The 27,122-nt window shown below is 33.6% G+C and overlaps 1 long non-coding RNA gene across 1 annotated transcript in view; it reads left to right on the forward strand.

Annotated features, from left to right (window-relative positions):
• LOC139359225 (uncharacterized) overlaps window positions 1-27,122 on the forward strand; it is an 81,118-nt gene that overhangs the window by 22,972 nt on the left and 31,024 nt on the right. The window contains exon 3 of the long non-coding RNA XR_011615140.1: window positions 1,914-1,980. This is a non-coding gene — a long non-coding RNA (uncharacterized lncRNA). The remainder of the gene's footprint in view (window positions 1-1,913; window positions 1,981-27,122) is intronic.

Raw genomic sequence — 27,122 nt, forward strand, 5'->3', positions numbered from 1 at the left:
AGAAGATTGCTCTTTTTCTTGTTAAAAAATGCACATTTTTTTTTTTCCTGAAGAAATGTCTAGCATGTTAGAGCATTAAGATTTTAAAAAAATTAACCATGGATATGAGCCAAAGTCTAAATATCCCCTTTGCCTCCCAATTAAATAAATATAATCCCACATTTTAACAACTGAATGTTAATAATAACTCTTCCTTTTGGGGTTCAATTCATATGCATCTCACAACGACATAGTATTCATTTTTTTGAAAAGGAATCAGAAAAGAACTGGCAACCCAAATAGAGAGGGGCCAAGAAATCACTTCTCTTGAGGGAAGAAAAGAAAGAACAACAAAAAAAGAATAAAAAACATGAAAAAGTGTGTAGAAGAGATACCTCAGCTTCCTCATATTTCTTTTCACTGTATACTGGCTCTGTTGTAACAGAACAGAATGCTAACAATCTAGTGCTGAATTTTAATAAGAACCGCGTGGTCAAACATTCTTGAATCTGTCTGCCCGAAGGTAAAGCATGCCAAATGTTCTCATTGTAGTGTCAGAAGACAACTTTAATTTTCACGAATTTAAGATAGAATTATTCTGAAAGTATGATCACAGATGATTTCCCTAATCCCACTTATATAGAAGAATCAAATAAGATTCAGAACACATTAGTCTATTAAGAACACATTATTTTCTTCTTCCTAAGCTACTAGCTTACAGACAATAACTCTATTTTTCCAAAGAACTGTGAACCAAGGTTTAACATCTCTCAAGGATGTGATAGAATATTTTCTGGGACTGGGAAGTATGATGGCCACATTATTTTGTTTTGTTTTTGTTTTTAAGACAGGGTCGCTCTGTCACCCAGACTGGAGTGCAATAGCATGATCATGGTTCTGTGCAGCCTCAACCTCCTGGGCTCACGCAATCCTCCCACCTCAGCCTCCCCAGTAGCTGGGACTATAGGAGCATGCAACCACACCCAGCTAATTTTTATTTTGTGTGTGTGTGTGTATGGAGAAAGGGTTTCATCATGCTGCCCAGGCTGGCCTTAAACTCCTGAGCTCAAGCAATCCACCCACCTCAGCCTCTCAAAGTGCTGAGATTACAGATGTGAGCTACCTTGCCCAGCTAGTGGCTACGTGTTTTTAGTGGCAAATAAAATATTATCCCCTTGTTCTCTGATCACATATGCTATACACATACCCTTAAGATGCTCAAATACTCTCAACCGAGTCATACAATCTCTATGATTTCGTGGCTAATGAATCACATAGTACAGAGATTAACCAACTACAGCCTGTGGGCCAAACCTCATTGGTGACTGTTCTTATCATTGACTTTTTTTTTTTTTTTTTTTTTGAAACACAGTCACACCCATTTACTTACATATTATCTATGGCTGCTTTAGCTCTACAAGCAGCAGATTTGAATGGTTGTGACAAAAAAAAAAAAAAATCTGGCCTGAAAAATTTACCATCTGGCCCTTTATATATATATAAAATCAATCCCTAAAATAGAATATATTCTGCCAGTGAAATGGTATTTCTGAATGTCCCACCATATCAGTTAAGTGTAGTTCTCTAAATCATATAAATGTGTGTGGACAAGTTTGAGATCACTGGACCAGAAATCAGAAGAATTTACTTTGCTCATATTCTTTCTTCTATTAAGAAAATATGTATACACATGAGCTTAATAACTTGTCATGTTATCTTATCCAAACTTTCTTAAAGTCTTAGCAATATCTGTACATATAAAAAACTTCATGGAAATTTAACATATAAAAATAGAGGTGCTCCTGTTAAAGTGGAGGTAGGACCGTCAACCTGGACCACTTGGCTATGCTATTCCTCCTGTGTAATGCTTGAGTGGTCATATAGAATATCCATAGAGCTAACTATTTATTCTACTCTACTTACGTATTCCACAGGCATCTGACATTCTACGATCGACTTACATCCCCAAGGATGTCTTCTCTTTATCTACACCTTGGTTCTGTGAGTAGCACGGCAATCCACAACAATATCGCTTAAATCGTAATATTGGTTGTCATTTTTGACTTTTGCCCACCTTATGTTCTATAGAAAATTTGTTATAGAAATGCCCCATCAATTATAGATTCTTACAATTTTTCCAATACAGTCATGTTATCTACCTCTTGTGACATGGCTCTGAGTAGGGCTTCATCGTCTCAAATCTGGATACCAGCAGAGCCTATTAAATGACCTTGCTGCCTCCAGTTGTGCCTCAATGTATCTTTTCACTGGTGCAAAATTTGATTTTTTTAAATGAAAATGATCATGCCATAAGTCTATGGAATTGTAATTTAGTTTGGTCTTTTGCCTTTAAGGTAAAATTCAAACTCCTTAACATGATATACAGGGCCTTTCAGTATCTTGCCTTTGCATTTTTCCCCAACTGCATTTCTTGTCACTTCCTTTTTCCCAGACTTTGGCTTATTTTATACACACTAAACTATAGAATCATATGTGGAAAAATATCTAGAAAATGTAACCACAAAATCTGCGATAACTGAATCCAATACGCTAATTTTATAATTTCAGTTCTTTTTACAACTTTCACCTGGGAGTTCTCACATACATACATACACATACACACATATACACACAAACACACATATATGTACAACTTAATAAATATACTTTTTGTTTTATACCCTGAATGACCTCTTGAATTACATAAAAAATTTATAAGGGTGATAGGGTTTCTTATTTTTGCCATCAGGCAACTAATTATATTAGGAAAGAAGGACAAGAAACGTTATCTATCTATCTATCTATCTATCTATCTATCTATCTATCTATCTATCTATGTACCTATCTATGTGTCTATCTACTTGTTGATAATCATTGTAACCTTAACTGACAAATTTCTGAGGGGAAACTGATTTGGAGTGAAAAGGAGATGATGCTTTTGGAATCTCCTGGTAGAACTGATCCAGAGCATTCTAGAATGTTAGAATTATAAAGGGTCTCAATAATTAGCCTAATCTCATTTTTAGAAGACAGGAAAAGAAACGCTAAAATGGTAAGGGATTTGACTAAGGTCTCAACAAGTACCTATCACATCACTCATATCTCAAGCTCTGAGTATTTTTGTTAAAAGTCAAGATCTGGACACACAGGAACTTTGGTAGAGGTTGAAATTAAAAAGAAGTGTTTGAGAGTCTTTTAAGAATTTGAAGTTGTGAAAAATTGATGAGTCTCTAATAAATAAATAGAAAAATAAGGGTTTTAAAAACTGTATTATGTTTGTTTGAATTCCTTGTGGTCAAAGTTTATTTCTGATTATTTCTTTTTATTGACTGCCTGACATACTGACTGAAGGAAAGAATAGGAACAATCTAAAAGAAAAAAAAAATCAAATAAAGGCAAGTGCAGGGTTACAGATGTGAAGTAAAGAGAGTGTGACTAGGCAAGGCTGGTCACAAATGTCAATGTTGCAGAGGATGAAGTAGAAAGAAAGAAATGTTCTGAAATTTTTTGATTTGCAAATTAATCATGAACTTGCTAGTCAGAAAAAAAACCCTATCAATGAAGGGGAAAACTAATTGCAAAATTGTCTGGTCATATCCAAGATCTCTTAGAAAGTCCTTCTGCTTGAAGACAATGACAAAATGTTAGCCTCTAGGAGAAAGAACAGGCCACTCATAAATTGACTGAATTGAACGTGAAGACATTAGTCTTGCCTAAACTTTTATTTTTATGAAAATTATCTCTCATATTGTTCATTAAATATATTTATGTATTTTACTCATAACATAGTATGAATTTAAGGATATGGAGCATCTATTCTAAAAATAATTGTATTCCAAGGAGTTTCAGCCCGGGGTGAATATATTTAGAAATAATTAGCTACTAGAAAAGAGTGAATATATTCTAAAACCATACCTAGAACAAATTAACTCAGATTAATAAATATCATTGACCTAAAGATTAAATTACATAATGCAAGCCCACCACCCCCTAAAACTGCTACTGTATTTCCAGGTAAAAGTCTTTTCAGAAATTACCCAAATCAATGAGTTACAAGCATCCATTTTAATTTTTTCATAAATGTAGAGAAAAATTTATTTAAATGTACTTTAAAAAGCTTTAATAAATTACAAACTATACTGCATCCAAATTTGGGTTATGAGAATTATAAAGGTAAATATTTAAACATAACTCAGTGTAAAAATCCTGAGTAGTTAAAAGCTAAATGAAGTCAACATAATAAAATACAGAATAATTAAATGACTATAGTGATCTGAAGAATAAGAAACTTATAAAACAGTGGTTGTTAACAATAATCAGGCAATTGTCATTATCTGGGTTTCACTAGGTAACTGTAGCATTGTGCTGATGACTTACAGGGATCCTTCTCAGAAAAGGAACAGTATATTCCCTTTGTAATCAAATGCCACTTAAATCAAAGTTAAACATTAAACCTGAGGCACATAGAAGACACATATTATTACTGTACAATTATAAGATGCTCATCTAACAGCGGAATTAAGAGTTATAAAACATTTTCTGAAAAGGGAAACGCTATGCAATATTTATTATTGTAAATTATCATGATATACTAACAAATAATTATTTTTGAATGGTAGGCAACAATAAAATAAATCTCCCTATACGATGTTTTCTCAATAAAGCTATAATTCTAATACTAAATACTAAATACGCACTGTAGAATACATGATAAATAAATTAATGATATTTGTATTTCTGTGTACATGATTACATCCATTTCAAATCCCTGTGTGTCACTTTTTACTATGCCTCGGAGATGAACAGCAAATTATTTGGCGGAACAAAAAGGGGCAAGCATGAAGCAACAGCTTAACTGTAAAGCAGTTTGGCAGCAGAATGCTTTAGACAATTTGTTATAGTCAGATCATTAGGTTAATATGAAGTTGTGTGAGGAGGATGGCTGAGGGGAGGTTTATATGTCTAGAAATATTAAAAAGCAATTTGCACCAGGAACACATCCTCACCCTGGACTGCCTTTGAACATTTTTACAATCCACTAAGAAAATCTGATGTACATTTTACTTCAGAATTGAGTAAAACAGGTGTTAGTGCAGTCAGGAGTGGAAAGACTGAAGGGATGTGAAGCTGCTTGTTAAACTTCAATAGAATATATCAGTCTGTTAAATATTCATGTGAACTCATGTTATATTTTCCTACTTTTTTCAAGCAAAATATCTCACTAGCTTTTGAATTCCTCCAAAAGAATATGTTCAATTTTCCTCCAGCATATTTCTATGACTCTTCTATTTTCTTCCCACATTTTAAGGAAATACTTAGAAATCAATAAAAATTAAATATGACTCTTCCATTTCTTTATATTTCTGACACAGATTAGATTTATTGATACCAAAATTATAACCCAGAATGAATACACAATAGATGAGTTTGCCTCTAGGAAGTACTATGTAGATATGCGATATCCTAAACAAATAAACAAAACAAAACAAAAAGTTAAATATAGCTGAATAGAGCATGTCTTTGAGCTTATTTTCAGAAATCCCATTAAGTGATTCTATGTTCACACCTCCCTGTGGTTCTTGCATCTTTCTTATATGTCCATTTTTCTTTTTTTCTCTAGGCTACTCATACTTGTTCATTCCATTATTGGTTTGTTTTTCTGCCTTGACCTTGTATGGAGTGGTAGGTCCAATCTAACTCTGTCTTTTTTAATCCAAATTTCTTGAAAGGGAATACACACATGTTCTCTCTCTCCCTTACTTCCCAGTAACTTACAGGACAATTCAAATTGTTTTTCACCAATATGTTTGCCAATAACATTATTAAGTTATAAATAATATGCTAGTTGCTAGTTTTTTTTTTTTTTCTTGTGTCTTCTACTGCACTGGTGGATGTTCACTTCGTGAAATCTCTGCTCCCATATCTAATGTGATACTGTGCTATCCTCCCTTTCCTTAGACTGCTTTGATTAATGTACCATTTAATCTTCAAGGGATTTTTTTTCTCCAATCCACTAAATAATCTTTTTACTCAGAGTTTTATTCTTAGCCCATTCTTCTTCTTGTGTGTTTCCCTCAGACAATCACCAGCGATACTCTACTGATGCCTCAATTAAAGGAGTTAAGGTCATGACATCTCAAAATATGCCTACTTATTATATTCATTTGAGAAACACCAGATGCAGAAAGGGCTATCTATCTTGTCCTCTTCTATTCATAGTAAGCCACAACAATTTATTTGATTGGTGGAATGTGGTGGCTCACGACTATAATCCCAGTGAGGCGGGAGAATCATTTGAGGTTAGGAGTTCAGGACCAGTCTGGGCAACACAGTGAGACCGTGTCTCAAAAATAAAACTAAGTACCCCTTCCAAAAATTTCTTTGAGACAGATTCTCTTCCGTACCAGGATGAGAAAATAACACTTATCACCAAAGGCTGGGAATTGAGGTCGCAAAGAATCTCTACAAATAAACTTACTAAACAAATTATTATCTTTCACTAGTTTGATATCCCCCTGCCCCATATATCTTCCAGTTACTTCCTCACTGCCCCTAGCCCCAAACCCCTTTGTCTTACATTTTCTTTGCAAGTGTATCATTTATTTACTTAAAGGTACAAAAGCTTTGTGCTTTGGCTATTTATTCAAGTCTTTACTCTCTTGTGAAGATCACCTTGTACATGTAAAACTTAATGACTTGTATGTTTTCCTCCTGTCAATCTGACTTCTGTCCATTTGATTCTTAGATTTAACCAAAGATCCCAACTAAGAATTAAAAAGAATAGGTATGATTTTTAGCCTTCACAATACAATTCAGTGTTACAGCTTATAACTGTTTTCTGACCAAGAAACACATTATAAGTTTCTGAATATCTCTACCTGGATTTTCCATGGGCACCATACTATCAACATTAAAACATTGGATTTTTATCTTGCCTTTTAAAGTTCTTGCTCTGTATTTTGATTATAGACCTCTCTATTAATTCGGTTATCCAAGAGAAAAGAACTGACACTCGTCTTAGACTCCTCCTATTACTATATTCATGGCTTTCAATAATCTGAAAAACCTCTCACATTCAAAAAACCTTTATATTTTTATCTCTGTCTTAGGCCAAGATATTTGCTTTTCTTAACTATATGACTACAAAAATGTCTTAATTTTTTTCATCTGCAGTATTATTTTCATCACATAGGTTTTCTTCATAGCTAGAGTTAACCACTTTAAAAACAAATTGGATTCTGGTGTATCCCAGATAAAATTCTGCAATTATTCTTTATCTTAGCTAGTGTAAATTCTCAGTTCCTTAAACTGACAGAAATGTTTCTTTAAGTTTTGCATTCTGACACCTGCTCACATTGTCATTCTTATCTCAACATTCATGATCTTGAAGCCTAATCAACTCCCAAGACACTCCCCATCCTATTTATTTTAATCTATGTGTCTTTAAGATAGTTCCCTATCCAACATCTCACAACTATATGTGACTAACACCTGCTCTTCATTAAGTCTCAAAAGGCATATTTTCTCAGAAGTCTTTCTTGACTTTTTCACAATACCCTGTGTATAATAGTTCATTGTCATATTATCTTAGGAGAGCAGAGGCATTAAGAGTGAATGGGTTTTTGATGAATCTCTGACTCTTGATGGAGAGTTAGAATGACTGAAACTCTAGGTACAGGGAATATCAGCAGCTTCTGACATACTGTACTCTATGGTTTTGAAAGCAGAAGAGATAATACTAGGTAACTAAATCAGTGTCAATAGAGATGACCACTGTTCTGATGGCCCTCAGTCCAGATTAGCTTCCATCCTTCTGCTTCATAGCATGACTGTTAGGTGCTAGCTTGGGCTAATACTACCCAAACTAAAGAAAAATATGAGCAATATCTTAATGTATAAAGTATTAATGAATGAAAACATTCACTTTTGACTACTAATATATGTAGTAAAAATTAACCTAGTATCTAATGCAGGTGCTGACTCAGACTACAACTAAGGAAATTTTCAATGTCTCATTGCAGCCAACAGATTTTTTTCCTAAAACAGATTCGAATTAACAGACTTTTGTATGCAAAAATTTGAGACAAATAAAATGGTTTTAAATATCTTGAGAGAACTTTTTTTAATTGATGTGATAGAAAGTCCACCATGATAAAAAATATTAGCTAATAAAACTTACTTTAAAAAAAAACTAACTTTAATAGAAATGCCAAAAAAGTGTTAAAAGAATATGCATCCTACAGAAAGTGTTGTGTTTTTTTTCATGTAAAACACTTGAGTAATTAGTGGATGACCATAATAGAGTAAGAGAATCCTTTGTGACTATAGCAGCTAATATGGAAAAGCTGGAACTAGAATCATTGTATTTGGCAGGAATTTTTTTCTAGTCCAAACTAATGAAAATTCCTTCATCATACAGTGTGTTTCTTACTGAAAGATGCATCCAGTCTTTAATCCACAATATTTGCTGATTTCCATTAGACAGAATATCACAGGAATATGTGTAGTGGCTATGTATTCAAATATCAAACAAATGTTCTCTCTTTTAATATCTGAATGTTAAGATTTTAAATTATTTGTAAGTATTACAATGTTTTATTGTTTTCTGTTTCTTTTACTTTTATTTTGCAATGTGCAAAGTTTAATCTCAAGAGAAGATGGCTTCTTATATCCTTATACAACCAAAATGTAACGAAAAGAACAAAGAAGAACCAAAGACACTGATATCTTTTTACTTTGTTTACTTTGTGTATTTTATTAACTGTATGTTTTGACTTCTATTACCATTTATGCTTAGTATATTAAACATAGATTCAATTACACATCAAGCTAAAGTTTCTTGGATTTTACTGCTAAAAAGAGTCAAATTATACTACAAGGCTACGGTAACCAAAACAGCATGGTACTGGTAACAAAACAGAAATATATTCCAACGGAACAGAACAGAGCCCTCAGAAATAATACCACACATCTACAACCATCTGATCTTTGACATACCTGACAAAAGCCAGAAATGGGGAAAGGATTCCCTATTTAATAAATGGTGCTGGGAAAACTAGCTAGCCATATGTAGAGAGCTGAAATTGGATCCCTTTCTTACACCTTATACAAAAATTAATTCAAGATGGATTAAAGACTTAAATGTTAGACCTGACATCATAAAAACCCTAGAAGAAAATCTAGACATTACCATTCAGGCCATAGGCATGGGCAAGGACTTCATGTCTAACACACCAAAAGCAATGGAAACAAAAGCCAAAATTGACAAATGGGGTCTAATTAAACTAAAGAGCTTCTGCACAGCAAAAGAAACTACCATCAGAGTGAACAGGCAATTTACAGAATGAGAGAAAATTTTTGCAATCTACTCATCTGACAAAGGGCTAATATCCAGAATCTACAAAGAACTCAAACAAATCTACAAGAAAAAAATAACCCCATCAAAAAGTGGGTGAAGGATATGAGCAGACACTTCTCAAAAGAAGACATTTATGCAGCCAACAGACACATGAAAAAAATGTTTATCATCACTGGCCATCAGAGAAATGCAAATCAAAACCACAATGAGATACTGTCTCACACCAGTTAGAATGGCGATCATTAAAAAGTCAAGAAACAACAGGTGCTGGAGAGGATGCAGAGACATAGGAACACTTTTACACTGTTGGTGGGACTGTAAACTAGTTCAACCATTGTGGAAGACAGTGTGTCAATTCCTCAAGGATCTAGAACTAGAAATAAAATTTGATCCAGCCATCCTATTACTGGGTATATACCCAAAGGATTATAAATCATGCTGCTATAAAGACACATGCACACGTATATTTATTGTAGCGCTATTCACAATAGCAAAGACTTGGAACCAACCCAAATGTCCATCAATGACAGACTGGATTAAGAAAATGTGGCACATATACACCATGGAATACTATGCCGCCATAAAAAGGATGAGTTCATGTCCTTCATAGGGACATGGATGCACCTGGAAACCATCATTCTCAGCAAACTGTCGCAAGGACAAAAAACCAAACACCGCATGTTCTCACACATAGGTACGAAATGAATGATGAAAACACTTGGACACAGGAAGGGGAACATTACACGCCAGGGTCTTTTGTGGGGTGGTGAGAGGAGGGAGGAATAGCATTAGGAGATATACCTAAAGTAAATGACGAGTTAATGGTTGCAGCACACCAACATGGCACGTGTATACACATGTAACAAACCTGCACGTTATGCACATGTACCCTAGAACTTAAAGTATAATAAAAAATAATAAAAATAAAAAGAAGAGTCAACAAGAAACCTTTTAAATCTTACTACTATGTGTTTGAAAAGATTAATTTAATGCTAAGACAAAATTATATGGAATACAATGTAAAGATGATATTTTACACTCTTGGAACTAATTAATTTCAGTTTCACAGTCAAAGACTAATGAAAATTTAGGCAATAAATTTTGTTGACACTCTGTTTTCAAGATTCAAACATTCAGATAACATTATTTGTATAAATCACTTCTTATTTGAGAAGTGGAATACTATTTAAGTGTAAAAACATCTTCTAACTTAGGTTGCTTTTGATGCAAAAGGTTGATTAAGATTATTAGCATATATTTAAATTTCATAGCAAGTTTCCACTGTTACAGTTTTCTAGTCAATAGGACATGGTATGTCAGTTACAATCACACATCCCTAATGAGGAGAATACATTCCGAGAAATGCATCCTTAGGAGACTTCATTGTTGTACAAACATTGTAGAGTATACTTACACAAACTTAGATGACATAGCCTACACACCTAGATTGCACAGTATAGCTTATTGCTCCTAAGCTATAACCCTATATACAATGTTACTACATTGAATACTGTAGACAGTTTTACTATTGTGGTAGTTATCTATCTAAACATATATAAACTTAGAAAAGGGATAACTGAAAATATGACATAAATGATAAAAAGATTACAGCATAAGGTATCATAAATACTGTTTGGTGCTTATAGGGCAATTACCATGAATGGAACTTACAGGGCTGGAAGTTGCTCTGTGTGAGTCAGTGAGCAGTGAGTGAACATGTTACCAAAAGGCCAGGGGTACCATCTAGGCCCTGCTGCTTGCTGCACAGAAAATCAATCACTAAGACAACGGGTGTTGCCAGGGAATAAGGCTTTACTTGGGTGCTGCAGCCAATGAAATGGGAGAGCACTCTAAAATTCATCTCCTCAATTGAATAAAATTATGGGTTTATATTACAGGAAAGAAATGTAACCATGTGTAGGGAAATAGGAATTAAGAGAGGGTTACTGAAGAGGAGTTGGTCAAAATGAACTAGGTGGTCAGTTAGGCAGTCATGATGGGTGAGGGGTCTCATTGTCCAGATGCAGTGATTTGGTAAGTTTCAGTTCCTTGATACTATCTGGGAAGGCTTATTGTTGGTTTCCTAAGAAAGGAACTCAGATAAGACAAACATAGCTTTTTTCAAGTTTTAGACTGAGGGGGTCAATTTCTAAGTTTTTTCAAAAGAAACCATGAACATCAGTTCCATGGGAGAGTTGGGTGGTTTCAAACATGAAGATCTAAGACATTACACTACTCCATGCTTTATAAACACTGTACACAGACTACACTAAATTTATTTTTTTAATTTCTTTCTTCAACAATAAATAAAACAACTTATGCCAACTTTACAAAATTTCTAATTAAAAAATTTGATTCTTGTAATAACATCTTAAAACACACATACAATGTAGCCGTACAAAAATATTTTTCTTTATATTCTTATTCCATAAGCAGTTTTATTTTTCAAATTATTATTTTTTTTTCACTTTTTAACCTTTGTTAAACACTAAGACACAAACACAAACATTAGCCTAGGTCTATACAAGGTTCGTGCCATCAATACTACTGTCTTCCATCTTTATCTTATTCCACTGGAAGGTCTTCAGGGGCACTAAAATATACAGAGCTAGCATCTCCTGTGTCGTGTCATCTCCTGTGATAACAATGCTTTCCTCGGATTACCTCCTGGATGTCCTGTCTGAGGCTGTTTTACAGTTAACTTTTATTTTAATAGGTAGACTTCTCTATTTTTAATAGGGAGTACAAACAATAATGATAAAAAAGTAAAGAATAATAAACACAAACTAGTAACAGTTGTTTATCTTCATGATCAAGTATTATGTAGTATATATAATTGTATGTGCTATACTTTTATGTGACTGGCTGTGTAGTCACATAGGTTTGTTTACACCAGCATTACTACAAACTCAAGTAATGCATTGCTCTATGGTTTTATGATGGCTACACTGTAATTCATCAATAGGAATTTTTCAGCTCCATTATAATCTTATTGGACCACCATCATATGTTTAGTCCATGGCAGACAGAAGCTTCATTATGTGGTGCATGACTGCACTTCTACCTAGGATCATAAAGGGAGTATATCCGTCTGAAAAACAATAAGTGATATTGATAAATTCAATCTTTTTGTAAGAATTATTTAAACTTGAATTTGACCAATGAGTCTGTTCTCATACTATATTTTCAGTTTTTATAGAAAGCTTTTGCTTCTTGATCAGTGACCTGCTTTCTTCCCCCCTCCCCTAAACAGCTGAAAATATCTTTTAGAAAGTTTTTTCAGATTCTTCTATTTTTCCAAAAGAGTCGTGTCATTAATTTTGTACTCAAAACTCCAAGTCACGAACTCTCAAGATGAAATGCAGCAGTTGTCAGTATTAGTTCAGATTGGTAATTTTAACTTAATATTTTCTACCCCTTTGCTTCACTTTAATTCATTGTTTAATTCATTGAAACATCTGTAAACTTATCTTTTTCAGTCAGCTTTGTTTCAGTATAAATGCTTGCAAGTTAAAGAGTTTATAAATTACAAGATAATCTGTAATTTTTTAGAAAAGTAAATTATCTCTGTGTCTGTTACATTCCTTCTCTCTGAACTTCTATTAGTTATCACTTTTGCTACCCTGGTTATTTATTCAAGTGCACACAACCATCCACCATTATCCACTTTCTACTTTTCATTTGTGGCATCAACTAAAATTGTATAGATAAATGGGAATTGCAGGCATCTAATGATGTATTATATTTTATTTATATGATGTCTGCAGTAGTCCACAGCAAGTAAAGATACAGCACCATCTGAATATATGTGGGGTTTTTGTGTGTGTGTGTGTGTATTGTGCTTTTTTTTCTATTGCATTCTTACACCTAGTATTTTTCTATTTGCTGATAAAACAAACCCTCTATGTACTTCTAAGACTATATAATCTTTGAAATGGTTGGATCTATGTTTCAGACTTAACAAATATTAGAATATTTCTGATCTGGCTTGTAGAAGAATAAGTAAATATATTTGTTGATGTTTAGTCAGACAAATGCAGGTTTTCAAGAATCAGTCAGATTCAGGATCTTGGGAGTAATTCATCCCCATAACTGAAGGTCTACATTTCCCTGATTTCACCTATTTCTGCTCATTTTCTATTAGCCTACTGAGTATACGAGTTTATTAGTATGACTGAGCCAGCGCACTTATGCTTTGACCTCTACTTCTAACCTTATATTCAGCTTCCAATATAGAATTTACTCCTTGAGGGGTAGAATTGACATTAAACATTTTGAGAATTATATCACGGACACTACCACCTATATTATTATAACTCCAAAGCTGCAATTGAAAGGTCACTATATCACAGTAATAAGGTGGAAAGGGAAAAGATGATATCAATTTATATTGTTTAAAATTGGTTTGTTGTTGGTATAACTAAACTTTTACAACTATAGTGAATGTTAAACTACATAAATGCTTAAGTTTAAACAATTAAAATGTAAAACATTTAACACTTAAGAAGACAGCAGGAACCAAGCAGAAATATACACAAATAGATGGATACATACATAAACCAATAACAAATTCATACATGTTAATAAGAAGAAACTAACAATACATAACCCCATCAAGTTAGCCAAGATTAATAGCTAACACAGAGGCTCATTTATATCTGACTATCAACACTGCTGGAATGATATTTCGATCTAATTCATCTTGCAACTCCTCTATAATCCATGTGATCATTTTCCATCATACTGAAAAATTTCTCCTTGTCAAAACATCCATGTAAACACAGTAGCTGTATAAAAATGAAATATTTTAGATATTTTGTCACAACGTTTGTAACAGAGTTTTTATCCTAGAACCACATGTTTCTTGGCTAAACAGGTTCCTTTTCTTCAGTGGTTACCAGTTAATTCAATTTACTGGTGTAGAACAGTGGTTCTCAAATTTCTCTTGCACCAGTTTATATTGGGGTTATTGTGTTTAAATTTCTAATGACTTCCCAGGTGACGAAGAGGTTGCTTGTCTGGGGCCATAGTAATGAATATATTGGTAACGTAATTGTTGAGACAAGATTTAGCACTCATAAAAAGCTATAATATATAAAGTATAAAGAAACTTGTAAATATGATATCTAATTTAATCCTTATAATGTAAAAAAGTGATGGTATCCATTACTACCCACATTTGAAGAAAAGAAAACTTTCCCGTGACTTTTCTTAACAATACCAGTTTATGCAAATCACAATCTGTGATTTTTCAAAGCTACTAAATTTTACGTAAACTTCAAGGGCCTAATTTGGAGATGCAAAACTGAACATGGTTTCTTACTCTTTGCATTCCTTTCATAAGAAACTTATTTTATCTTAGAGCCATACATGCACCTCTGAATAAATGGGGAAATTCTCTTTTATAAGGGCTTTGGAGAAGATTAATATTTTAAGATCTCTTGCTATGTTCATTCATAAGAAAAAGTGTGAAAGTATTTCAAATGTAAAATCAGTTACTAAAACTGGCTCAATTGGTATGGAGAGCATTGAGAATAATAAATTATTTCTACTGATAGTTTTAAAAAATCACCACGTTCTAACCTTCCTAACTATATGTAAGAAAACTTGTTCTAGATTGCATTATATTTTGATCATCCTCCTTTTGGAATTTGAGGCCCACTTAATACCAACATATTTTTGTATTCATTCCATAAACACTATTATTATCACATTACTATCAATGGAAGGCCATTGTCCCATCTCCTTTTTATTTCCTTTATCCCCAAATTGTTCTGTAGATTTTGTTATGAACATTATAATTGCAGTGTTTCCTTCTACGCCAAATGGTAACACAGCATATTCTAGAGAACCCATGATGTATTAAACAATTCTGCTTACCACTTAAGGCTTTGTAATATCTTGACAGGATATTTTAATATCCCATCCTTGCCTCCACTGAAAGAAATCTTCAGTTCCTAGGTGATATAGTTTGTATAATTTCCCTACGTAAATCTCATGTTGAATTGTAATCCCTAGTACTAGAGGTAGGGCCTGGTGGGAGTGATTGGATAATGGGGGCGTATCCCTCATGACTTGGTGTTGTCTATAGTGACTGAGGTCTGACAGATCTGGTAGTTTAAAAGTGTGTGGCACCTCCTCCATTTCTCTCTCTTGCTCTGGCTCTGGCCATGAAATGTGCCTGCTCCTGCTTTACCTTCTGCCATGAGTAAAAGCTTCATCAGGCCCCTGAAGAAGCAGATGCTGGCGCTGTTTACTGAACTGTGAGCCAACGAAAATTGTTTTCTTATAAGTTACCCAGTTTCAGGTATTTCTTTATAGCAATGAAAGAATGGCCTAATACATTAGATATCTCTTCCACTCAAATTCTGTCAAAAACGTTTACTCCTTTTTCCTTGCTCTATATATAGGTGGTTTGACAATCCACCTGGTTCCCCTCTTATGTTTAAATTCTTGATCCTCCACACCTGTATAGAATAATTCTGGCATCTCATAATTGCTCCAATCTACTAACCTTTCAACAACACTCCCCAGAACCAATTGAAATCCTTGGCACCCAGCCTATTCTTATTGTTGATGTTACTGTTTATGTGAATGACCAATGCTACACTAGAACCTCAGAATTTTAAATTTTCTCCAACTCCCTATGTCTTTCTCTGTGCGTCTTTCTGTAGCCAAGATGTCATTTTGGATTTTGTCACTATTTGCAACTCCTCTGTGTTAAATAAAACTTAAATGTACCTCTAACATTCCTTCTTCTAATCATAGACTCCCATTTTCCTATATGACTTTTCCTCATTTCCACTACGTCTGTTTGACACTGTTATTTTATCTTTCCATTTATTGAGTTTGTAAGCTCCGTATAATAATAATTATTATTATTCAGCAGGGACCCTGCAACCAATTGGTCCTTTCTAAAGCTCTGTTCTCATCACTCTTAACTCAATCCTACATGTGTTCACCTGGTGATTTTTTGGAAAGGCTCCAATAAAAGTTTAGGTCCCAAAGTTACAATATTCCTAAAGCCCTGGGATATGTTAGATTATTATTATTAAGAAAGGTCAAATATATTTCCAACATTAAAGTAAGATGTTTATTTTTCTTTTTCTTCTAACCAAGAAACAGTGAAGAATACAAATCTCTGTAACAGTTGTTCACAACTGGCTGTTTTTATTTTAACATTTTAAAGTGAAATCTATGTCTTGATTTGTCATGTATGTGTTTATATGCAACTGAAAAAATATTAACAGATAAATAAAACTAAAGAAAATGATATTATGATTCTTCAAGCAAACATCTCTATGAGCTGCTGTGGTAACATGGTAGAAGGAGGTTGTTGTTTGATTGGAACACTTGGGAAAGTCTTCACACGAGAGCCTCAATTTTTATTGGAACTTGAATATTGAATAAAAGAGAATCATTAAAATTTGTGCAAAAGTAAACTGTAAACTAAATGAGAGGATGAGAGAAAACAAGATTTGTGGAATGGTGAATACTGCCAAGTAAGTCCTTTGCAAAATAATAGCCACAGGTGCATATTATATTCAGCAGGTAGCCTCTGCCTTTCCCAATGAAGGTGGCTACCTATAGATAGGGCCCTTACTTTGCTCTTTATCAAAATCCTCTCCTCTTTTCCTTAGTTTCATTCAATGTGTACATGATGATTTTATGTATGTGTACAGTGTCTAGTGATTACCACATTCATGTTAATTAACATATAATTACTATAGTCATATTAATTAACTCACCACCTAGAATTACCATTTGTGTGTGCCTGGCAGGTGAAGCCTCCTAAAATCTGCTCTCTTATCAAATTTCAAGTAAACAATATAACATTATCTATAGATTCTGGGCCTTTGTAAGACTTGAGTAAGAAAGCTCTGAAGTTGTTTGCAGGTAAACAAGTAAGAGGCGGTGGTAGCTGAAAGGAGGCCCCCAAACAAAGTTTAGCGTTTAACTGGACAAAGCCTTAAACATGCCTTTAAATTTTATCCTGCAAAATAGGAAAGTGGCTTTTAGGAGTAAACACTATACCTTGTATACCAGATACTTTCTGACCAATACCCAGAAAGACTGTAACCTTTTTGATCTATGTGTTATATTTATAATAATGAATTCTAAAATAGCATTAGCCATTCAGGCTGCCCTGTCACAGACTTGGCTGAAACAGAACATACAGAAAATAATTATTCCTCTGTATTTCTTACTTTAAAATCTGATTAATTTTCTGGTTATATGCGTGTACGGTTTTATTTGTTTTTGTGTTACACAGAAACTTAATTTTATCCTTATATCTCATCTTTTAATTTTCAGTTTAACCAAGACTAATAAACTAATTCAGATTTTTTTAAATTCAATATTTTCATGGAAATCTACTAAGACCTAGGGACAGTTGTAGACATTGGTCTTTCGGTATTATAATTTTCCCACCCTCCCAAATTTGTGACATTTGTCTTCCCCTCTGACTGAAGTGATAGTAGACCTTTCCCTTCTTACTATTCTTGGTACTTACAACTTCCAAACTCTACGTACATTATTCCTAGAAATATTAATTCATGGTATAAAAAACTAACTCAAAACCTTCTAATTCCTTTTTTTCAGTTTGTAATGTCTTACAGTTCTTTTAAAATATTTTCACAATGTGGCCTTAAAATATCTTCTAGCTTAGATGTAACACTTCAGGTTGAAACCACACTGCTTTCCAACCCCAGAATACATATTTCCCCATCTCTGAGTTGTTGATCCTTCTCTTCCTTCTATTTTGAATCATGGTTATGCTCCCCCTATTTAAGTCTTAGTCTGTAATCCATCACTCCATAAAGTTTCTATTTAACCACCAGAAGTAGTAGAGATTGCACCCTACTTTGACAAAATATATATTATATATTTAGAAAATTATATGCATGATACATATTATATATAATTTTATACAAAGATTGTACAAATTCTCTTGAAATATTCAATTTTTTTTGAGACAGAGTCTTGCTCTGTGGCCCAGGTTGGAGTGCAGTGGCGGGATCTCGGCTCACTGCAAGCTCTGCCTCCCGAGTTCACGCCATTCTCCTGCCTCATCCTCCGGAGTAGTTGGGACTACAGGCGCCCGCCACCATGCCCAGCTAATTTTTTGTATTTTTAGTAGAGAAGGGGTTTCACCATGTTAGCCAAGATGGTCTCGATCTCCTGACCTCGTGATCCACCCACCTTGGCCTCCCAAAGTGTTGGGATTACAGGTGTGAGCCACCGCACCTGGCCGAAATATTAAATATTTAAAGAGAGATGTGATTGTCCATATATAGAATAAAATTTTAAAATGCCTTTAAGTTGGAAAAATAAATTTCTTGAAAAAACAAAATTTTTTAATGAGCAAAATGTGATGATCATGACACTTATGAACAGCAAGGAATTTTCTAATAATGCATTTCAGGAGTCTGACCTGGTCTTTGTTCCATTGAATAATTTAATAATATGAATCAAATCAGAGAGAACACAAAATTTACAAATGATTCAATTCTGAGGAGAATATCAAATATATTGTATAATACTTGCAGGGAAGGAAAGATTGAGAAATACAAGAAAGAGTATTAAAAACTGTAAAATAAAATCTCATTGGCTAGCCAAATTATACTTACTGGACACCCTACCATCTTTCCAAAATGTTAAATTTGCTTGCTTTTCATAGCCTTGACCCTGTGTCCTTGTTTGAAATATTACATTGCAATCACTATATAGTTAATTATCGTCCTCTTCAGGTCAGTGCCTAAATACCTCAGGATGGGAGTGCAGGCTTTCTAGAATAACCTGCTCCACACTAACATTCACATTTACCACCTTGGTACTTTTCTAGGCCCCCTTGTCTTTCTCTATTTTTTTTTTTTTGTAGCACTTTTTAATTTTCTACAGTGCACAGTTTATTCATTTGTTTACTGTATTTTCTCTGCAACATCTCCACCCTCAACCCATAGAGACACATGCACACTAAATGTATGCTTGATAAAAACAGAACTTCTGATATTTTCTCTTATTTGCACCAGTCTGGTAGTTCCTCAAAATACTAAACATGGTATTACCACAAGACCAATACATTCCAAACCTAGGTAAGTTAACGTGGAAGACACAGAGACATTCAAACTGAATACCTGCAACTAGTGTGAAAAATAATTTTTAAATATTGAAGGGATAGAATCCATAAAATTAATATTTTTAGACCTAGAGACAAGAAACAAGAGACGATTTCTTATTTTTTTGAGATTTGAACTTGTAAAGAATGCCAAATAATTTATTATTATTTATTGAGAACAATCAAAATGTAATATTAAACAGAATGATTTAGACATTTAGCTGTCATTTTTATCTTTTAAAATAATTTATGTAGTGCCAAGTTTATTCCTTATTTGTTAATGTGTTGACTCATTTTAATATATTGCTTTGTATTTACAGTTTTACAATTTATCACATAATTTTGCTTTATAAGTAAGTACAAATATTTTAAATTTAATTTTCTATGAGATATTACAGTTGCTCTTAGGGCATTATTCTCAAAGACTTAGATGATTATTTTATGAAAGAATAAACATTAATATAGTTTGTGTTATTAAGCTATTGCCAAGATTTTGCAATAAAACATTCAAAAATAGTCTGTTCTTCATGGCGTTTTCTGTTATGTTATCGACTGCATGACTTGTTGAATCAATGTTGCAGAAATTGGTCATTTATATTGCAAACGTCAGAATCAATTGAAAACCAGCTGGCTCGATGACTGTTAGTTTTGTGAGAGAATACATATTAAAGTGACTTGCTTATATAACCTCTGAAAGAAATTCTAAACAGTGATTTACATGCTTCATACCTTCTTTGTATTTATTATATTTTATGTGTTTATTTTGTTTTTGATTTTATTTTGAGTTTATTTTAAATTTTGGGCTTGTATTTTGGGTGTTATGTGGCAGAGCTACCCTTGAGGTGTTACTTAGTTTGAAAAATAATTGAGTGGTTAGCAATATCATTGCTGCCTTAAAATAAACTGACATTTTCAGTGTAAACTTTATAAAGCTGATCAAATTACTTCTGGGATATGTTGCTAAAAACGCACTTTACTAGAACTCAATATATTTCAGTGACCTTATAGAGAATAAATAAGGTTAATTTAACAATGTAATTCATTTTATTTATCTGCAATTAAAACAACACCCGGAAGTTTTGTGGCTTAAACCAATGAACTCTGGTCTGAAATTGAGGCAGGACTTGAGTAACCGATATTATCCATGTGGTGGTGCCCATGGTCACTGAAACTACTCAGTTGTTTCCTGGAATGATCTGGAGATATGAGAACATCTTAACTCACAAGCCAAGACCTCAGCAGGAATATCTTGATAGCTAGCTTAGGTAGAATCTTCTTTTTGAATTTTCCTAGTGGTTTATCTAATAAGTATGTTACTTTCATGATGACTCAGGACTCCACAAATAAATGTTCCAAAATATAGGACACAGGACCAGCCAATTTTGTAAGTTACAGACCTAGAGAACTGGTATACCATTATCGCCAAACAGACTCTAGACTGACAGGTAACTAGTTAGCCCATTTTTAATAGGAAGAGTAATAGAACTCAGCTTTTGACTGGACAAGTATCAAAGAATATGTATCCATTTTTACCTTGAAAGTGAACTAAGTTTTAACACCCTGGACAAATATTCCTCATGTTTCCTTTAATATATAATCAGGCTATTAAGAAATACCTCTTTTCCTCTTTGTATGACTTTTAAAAATCCATCCTTTTTTTGTCTCAGAAAAATTTGAAGTAAAATTTTATTTCAAATCCAATAGCATGCAAACTCAGCTATTTAGGACTTCAATTTTAGAAAAAGTCAAGTTTGTCTAGACCCTGGTCAGGTTTCTAAATGAACTGCTTCATTGTTTCTGGATTAGCAGAGGCCTAGGTTCACTGTTTCAATTTAGTTGAGCTGCCCAGTTTTCATAACAAATTCTTGAGAATTCATGCGGCTTTGTGATTCTATTTGAGTTCATCTCCATGTTTCTTTGTAAAATATGACAATACTTGTCAAAACCTTGTGAACCCAATAGAGTTGGCTGAAGCTCACCAGTTTTACGTTTATTTGGAAGCTTGCTTGGGCTTGGTTAAACATGAAATGTCAAGCTAAATTTTCTTAGTTTAAAATGGTAAAAGTGAAAGCAAATACATTAATGCAAATTCATGTAAATCAGACACTATAAGTTAGTATTAACTTCAATAGCAGTTAAAATCAAGACCATTAGGAAGTGAGGAATGAGATCCAGAATAATTTGTAAAGTTGATGAAATTTGTCCTCAAAGTCCTGCTAACTCTTTCTAAATTATTTACTCTTATTTTAGCCTGGATCTCATTTATAAAATAGTCATGCTTTCCCTTCCTGTGGCCCTACATGGTCTCTTACATTGACAAACTTTGCCACAAATACCCTGTGCTCTGGAAATCTTCTACATCTTTTTTCTATGTCAAAGCTTAAGTGAGATTTTTATTTATATATATGTGCATAAGTATATAGAGGTATAAGTGTATATATATGTATGTATATGTATGTATTTTATGTCTATCTGCTATATATTATGTAGTATATATTATGCTTATATATATACATATATGTATTTTACATATGTATATTTGTGTGTATGTGTGTGTGTGTCTATATATATATATATGCCACCTTGAAATGAACTGATCATGAAAATCATGAAGGGCTATATTCACTAATATGGTCTCACATCTTAGTATAGTGACTGTCAGCAAATAGGTTTATTTTCCGTTTTATAAACTAATATAATATGTTAGTATATTAGGCACTACATTTTGAGTATTATACCTCACATAATGCACACTCAGTTCTGTCATTGCAATAATACATTAAAAAAAGACAACTGTATGGTCAATGAATAACATATTTTAAAGTCAATCTTTAAAATCAAATTAAATCTAATTGTTGAATCATTTAAATTTCATCAGAGAAACAATTTAAAGCTATTGACAAAGAAAGTAAAGAAGCATGTTAAACTATTAAAAGTAGAAAAAAAAAGTGAAAATGATGAGAAGTTAAAATGCAAACCCCACTTTATTATTATTTTTTATTTATTTTACTTTAAGTTACATAGGTATACTTGTGCCATGGTGGTTTGGTGCACCTATCAACCCATCAGCACGCATTAGGTATTTGTCCTAATGGTCTCTGTCCTATTACCCCCACCCTCCAACAGGCCCTGGTGTGTGATGTTCCCCTCCCCGTGTTCATGTGTTGTCACTGGTCAGCTCCCACTTATGAGTGAGAACATGCAGAAAGTTTGGCTTTCTGTTCCTGTGTTAGCTTGCTGAAAGTGCTGGCTTCCAGTTTCATCCATATCTCTGCGAAGGACATGAACTCATTCTTTTTTTATGGCTGCATTGTATTCCATGGTATCTATGTGCAAACCTCACTTAATTGTACCCAGGAATAAGACCTCCCTATTTGTTTAAAGTCCCACAAATATAAAGATTAAATATAGACGACCAGCAGGAGTCTAGAAATATTTAACTCTCTGCTGCACAGAACCAGTGATAATTAAAAACAAAACAAGCGAAAACCCCTGAGTCAATTATACACTTCTGCCTATTTATTATAAACGATTCCCTTTATTGTTAATAATGCCTGCACTGTAAATCATGCCATAAGTTTTTTTTTTTCCCAGTGGCCTCCGTTGTTCTTTTAGGCACATTCTATAAAGTGTCTCACCATGTGTTCTGCAGGTTGGCATTCTTTGTGATAGTGTGAATCTGACCTTAGAGATAGATGAATTCAAGGAAAAATCACTAAGATCTTTGGTCTTCCTCTAGACTCTATGTCAAAGTAATGTCTCAATAGCTCTTTCATCTTTAGGGAGTATTGCACTCTGGTAGTATTATTATCATTCTTAGTGTTTTTGTTGTTATTATTATTATTTTACCTATATTCCTCCTTGGGCTGTCAAACTTTAAAATATAAGAATTCTACATTTGTAGTCATTTTATTTGGTCAACTATTACATAAGTGAAACATACAACATTTTTCTTGTTAAGAAAGACTGTTAGCATTTTTTTCAATATCTTTCACAAAGCCACTTGAGCATGCAATATAGGGAATTTCATTTGATCAGTAATTTCCATTTGAGCAGGTATAAAATAGAACTGGCATGAGTTTACACCTTTTATATTATATGACTACTACAAACGAATAGTTGAAGTAACTGTATATAATAGCCTAGCCAGCAAGTTTTCCAGAATTGGAGTTTTTTTTAAAAAAAGGAATTTTGCCACTCTTTTATGTTCTGTATACTATCTTAATTTAATTGCTCTTCGTGAGTTCTAACTTCAATCTCTGGAATTTTGCTTTTGCTTTTGTCTTGTCTTTCTCAATTTAGTCATGACTTTTTGAAAACCATAACTCCAAGGTAATTCTTTTCTTTCACTCTATAGTTATGCTAAAGGATATGGCATGACTAGGTATGATCAAAGAGTGATATTTATCTTTGACTAAATAACTAAAAAAATAACAAAAGGAGGAAATATTTTATCTATGAACAGAAAATACTTAACCAAGCAGTCATTCTAAATAAATGCCAACAAATCCCCAGTCTTATTAAACTATTCTCAATTGTGTGAAGTATCAGTAAAGTAGAGCACAGAATTTAGAATCATCTACAATATATTTGAAAGATACAATCTTTTACTTCTTCAAAGAGGTTGAAAGGAAGTTGTGCAAGTACTGAAAATAAATTGTAAACCAGGAACTGTTTAGCAAATCACATAGCTTCCAATTATTTAAACTAAAGTAGAGAAGACCAGAGTGAGAATCAATAAACTATCACTTAGCATTTTAAAAATGTTTATCAATCAGTTCTCTTATTACACACCTGACTGAATATATGTTAACATTACATTGGAGGAAGAAAGTAAAATATGACATTCTAAAACCACAATGAAATCTTTAGGCAGGTCACACTGATATTCCTGTCATATTGCTGATTATCTTAGTGTGATTGATTAGTCTAATTTTCTGAATACATCAAAACAAGATGAATAAAATTAAACAAAATAGCATTGATGACACAAAATTGTCAAAAAGTAGTATTCAGACTCATCCCACTGTGACACTGAGAAGTACATCTTATTTAATCAAGAGAAAAAGACAATCAGACATTTACCTTGTTCATTCAAAAAGCCTGCTTTTCTTGCTTCCAATCATCCCACTCTAAGTTTCTATACATAACAATTCTAAGCCAAACTCAACTTATTATGCTGATACAACATCTTTATTAAAAACAGAACATAAGGATATAACACCAATACATCTTGGCACTATAAATCACTTTGCATTCCTGTTTCCCCAGGCACTCATATCTTGATCCATCTTTCTTTACACCATGAAGTCTAACAGAATTCCCCATTTATAGCCTAGTTTAAGTCACACTATTATTTCATTTTGGCACCTGCACTGACTCCAGAAGTATGCTTAAAGACATAAAAATTGAATTGTAGACTTGCTTATCATCTGCATTAAATATACAGTTAAAAGTGACTGATAATTAAAACATTAATTGTTCATATGAAAGCCACCAATATAAAGGTTCAATAAGGAATGTAACAAAGTCAGTTTAAGAGCCTAACTCTTATGTATGTATGTATGTATATATGTATGTATGTATGTATGTATGTATGTACGTATTTATTTATTATACTTTAAGTTCTAGGGTACATGTGCACAACGTACAGGTTGGTTACATGCATACATGTGCCATGTTGTTGGGCAGCACCCATCAACTCGTCTTTTACATTAGGTATATCTCCTAATGCTATCCCTCCACCATCCCCCAACCCCACAATAAGCCCCATTGTGTGATGTTACCCACCCTGTGTCCAAGTGTTCTCATTGTTCAATTCCCACCTATGAATGAGAACCTGTGTTTGGTTTTCTGTCCTTGCGATAGTTTACTCCGAATGATGGTTTCCAGCTTCATCCATCTCCCTGCAAAGGACGTGAACTCATCCTTTTTTGTGGCTGCATAGTATTCCATGGTGTATATGTGCCACATTTTCTTAATCCAGTTTATCATTGATGAACATTTGGGTTGGTCGTAAGTCTTTGCTATTGTGAATAGTGCTGCAATAAACATTCGTGTGCATGTGTCTTTATAGCAGCATGATTAATAATCCTTTGGGTATATACCCAGTAATGGGATGGCTGGGTCAAATGGTATTTCTAGGTCTAGATCCTTGAGGAATGGACACACTGTCTTCCACAATGGTTGAACTAGTTTACGGTCCCATCAACAGTGTAAAAGTGTTCCTATTTCTCCACATCCTCTCCACTACCTGTTGTTTCCTGATTTTTTAATGATCACTATTCTAACTGGCATGAGATGGTATCTCATTGTGGTTTTGATTTGCATTTCTCTGATGGCCAGTGATGATGATGAGCATTTTTTCATGTGTCTGTTTTCTACATAAGGACCTCTTCAAGGAGAACTACAAACTACTGCTCAATGAAATAAAAGAGGACACACAAATGCAAGAACATTCCATGCTCATGGATAAGAATAATCAATATCATGAAAATGGCCATACTGCCAAGGTAATTTACAGATTCAATGCCATTCCCATCAAGCTACCAATTACTTGTTTCACAGAATTGGAAAAAACTACCTTAAAGTTCATATGAAACCAAAAAAGAGCCTGCATTGACAAGAAAATCCAAGCCAAAAGAACAAACCTGAAAGCATCATGCTACCTGACTTCAAACTATACTACAAGGATACAGTAACCAAAACAGTATGGTACGGGTACCAAAACAGAGATATAGACCAATGGAACAGAATAGAGCCCTCAGAAATAATACCACACATCTACAACCATCTGATCTTTGATATACCTGGCAAAAACCAGAAATGGGGAAAGGATTCCCTATTTAATAAATGGTGCTGGGAAATCTGGCTAGCCATAGGTAGAAAGCTGAAACTGGATCCCTTCCTTACACCTTATACAAAAATTAATTCAAGATGGATTAAAGACTGAAATGTTAGACTGAAAACCATAAAAACCCAGAAGTTAACCTAGGGAATACCATTCAGGCCATAGCCATGAGCAAGGACTTCATCTCTAAAACACCAAAAGCAATGGTAACAAAAGCCAAAATTGACAAATGGGATCTAATTAAACTAAAGAGCTTCTGCTCAGCAAAAGAAATTACCATCAGAGTGAACAGGCAACCTACAGAATGGGAGAAAATTTTTACAGTCTACCCATCTGACAAAGGGCTAATATCCAGAATCTACAAAGAACTTAAACAAATTTACTAGAAAAAATCAAACAACCCCATAACAACCCCATCAAAAAGGGGGTGAAGGATATGAACAGACACTTCTCAAAAGATCCTAACTCTTAAACTAGATGAATACAGTACCGCATTTTAAAATCTCATAAAATATTTTATCCTATAAGATTACATTGAACTGTGTGCATGCATATGTGTGTATGTATTGATGAAGAAAGGAGCATCTAGTGATTTTCTTCCCATGAGATAAGTAATTATTGTGCAAAATGCTTATGACTCGGCTGGTGATATGTATACAATATTTACTAACCTCACTCCACTAGATTATGCATAATTCCTTGTCAGCTTCTTAGTAAAGAAAAATAATAAGAATCAGATGACTTTTACCTACAATCATTATAAACATACAGTAAGGGAGGAGATCACCGCTCATATTGTCTTATGCCCAATTTTTGTC

This window comes from Macaca nemestrina, chromosome 16 (assembly GCF_043159975.1).
Source record: "Macaca nemestrina isolate mMacNem1 chromosome 16, mMacNem.hap1, whole genome shotgun sequence".
Lineage (NCBI taxonomy): Eukaryota > Metazoa > Chordata > Mammalia > Primates > Cercopithecidae > Macaca > Macaca nemestrina.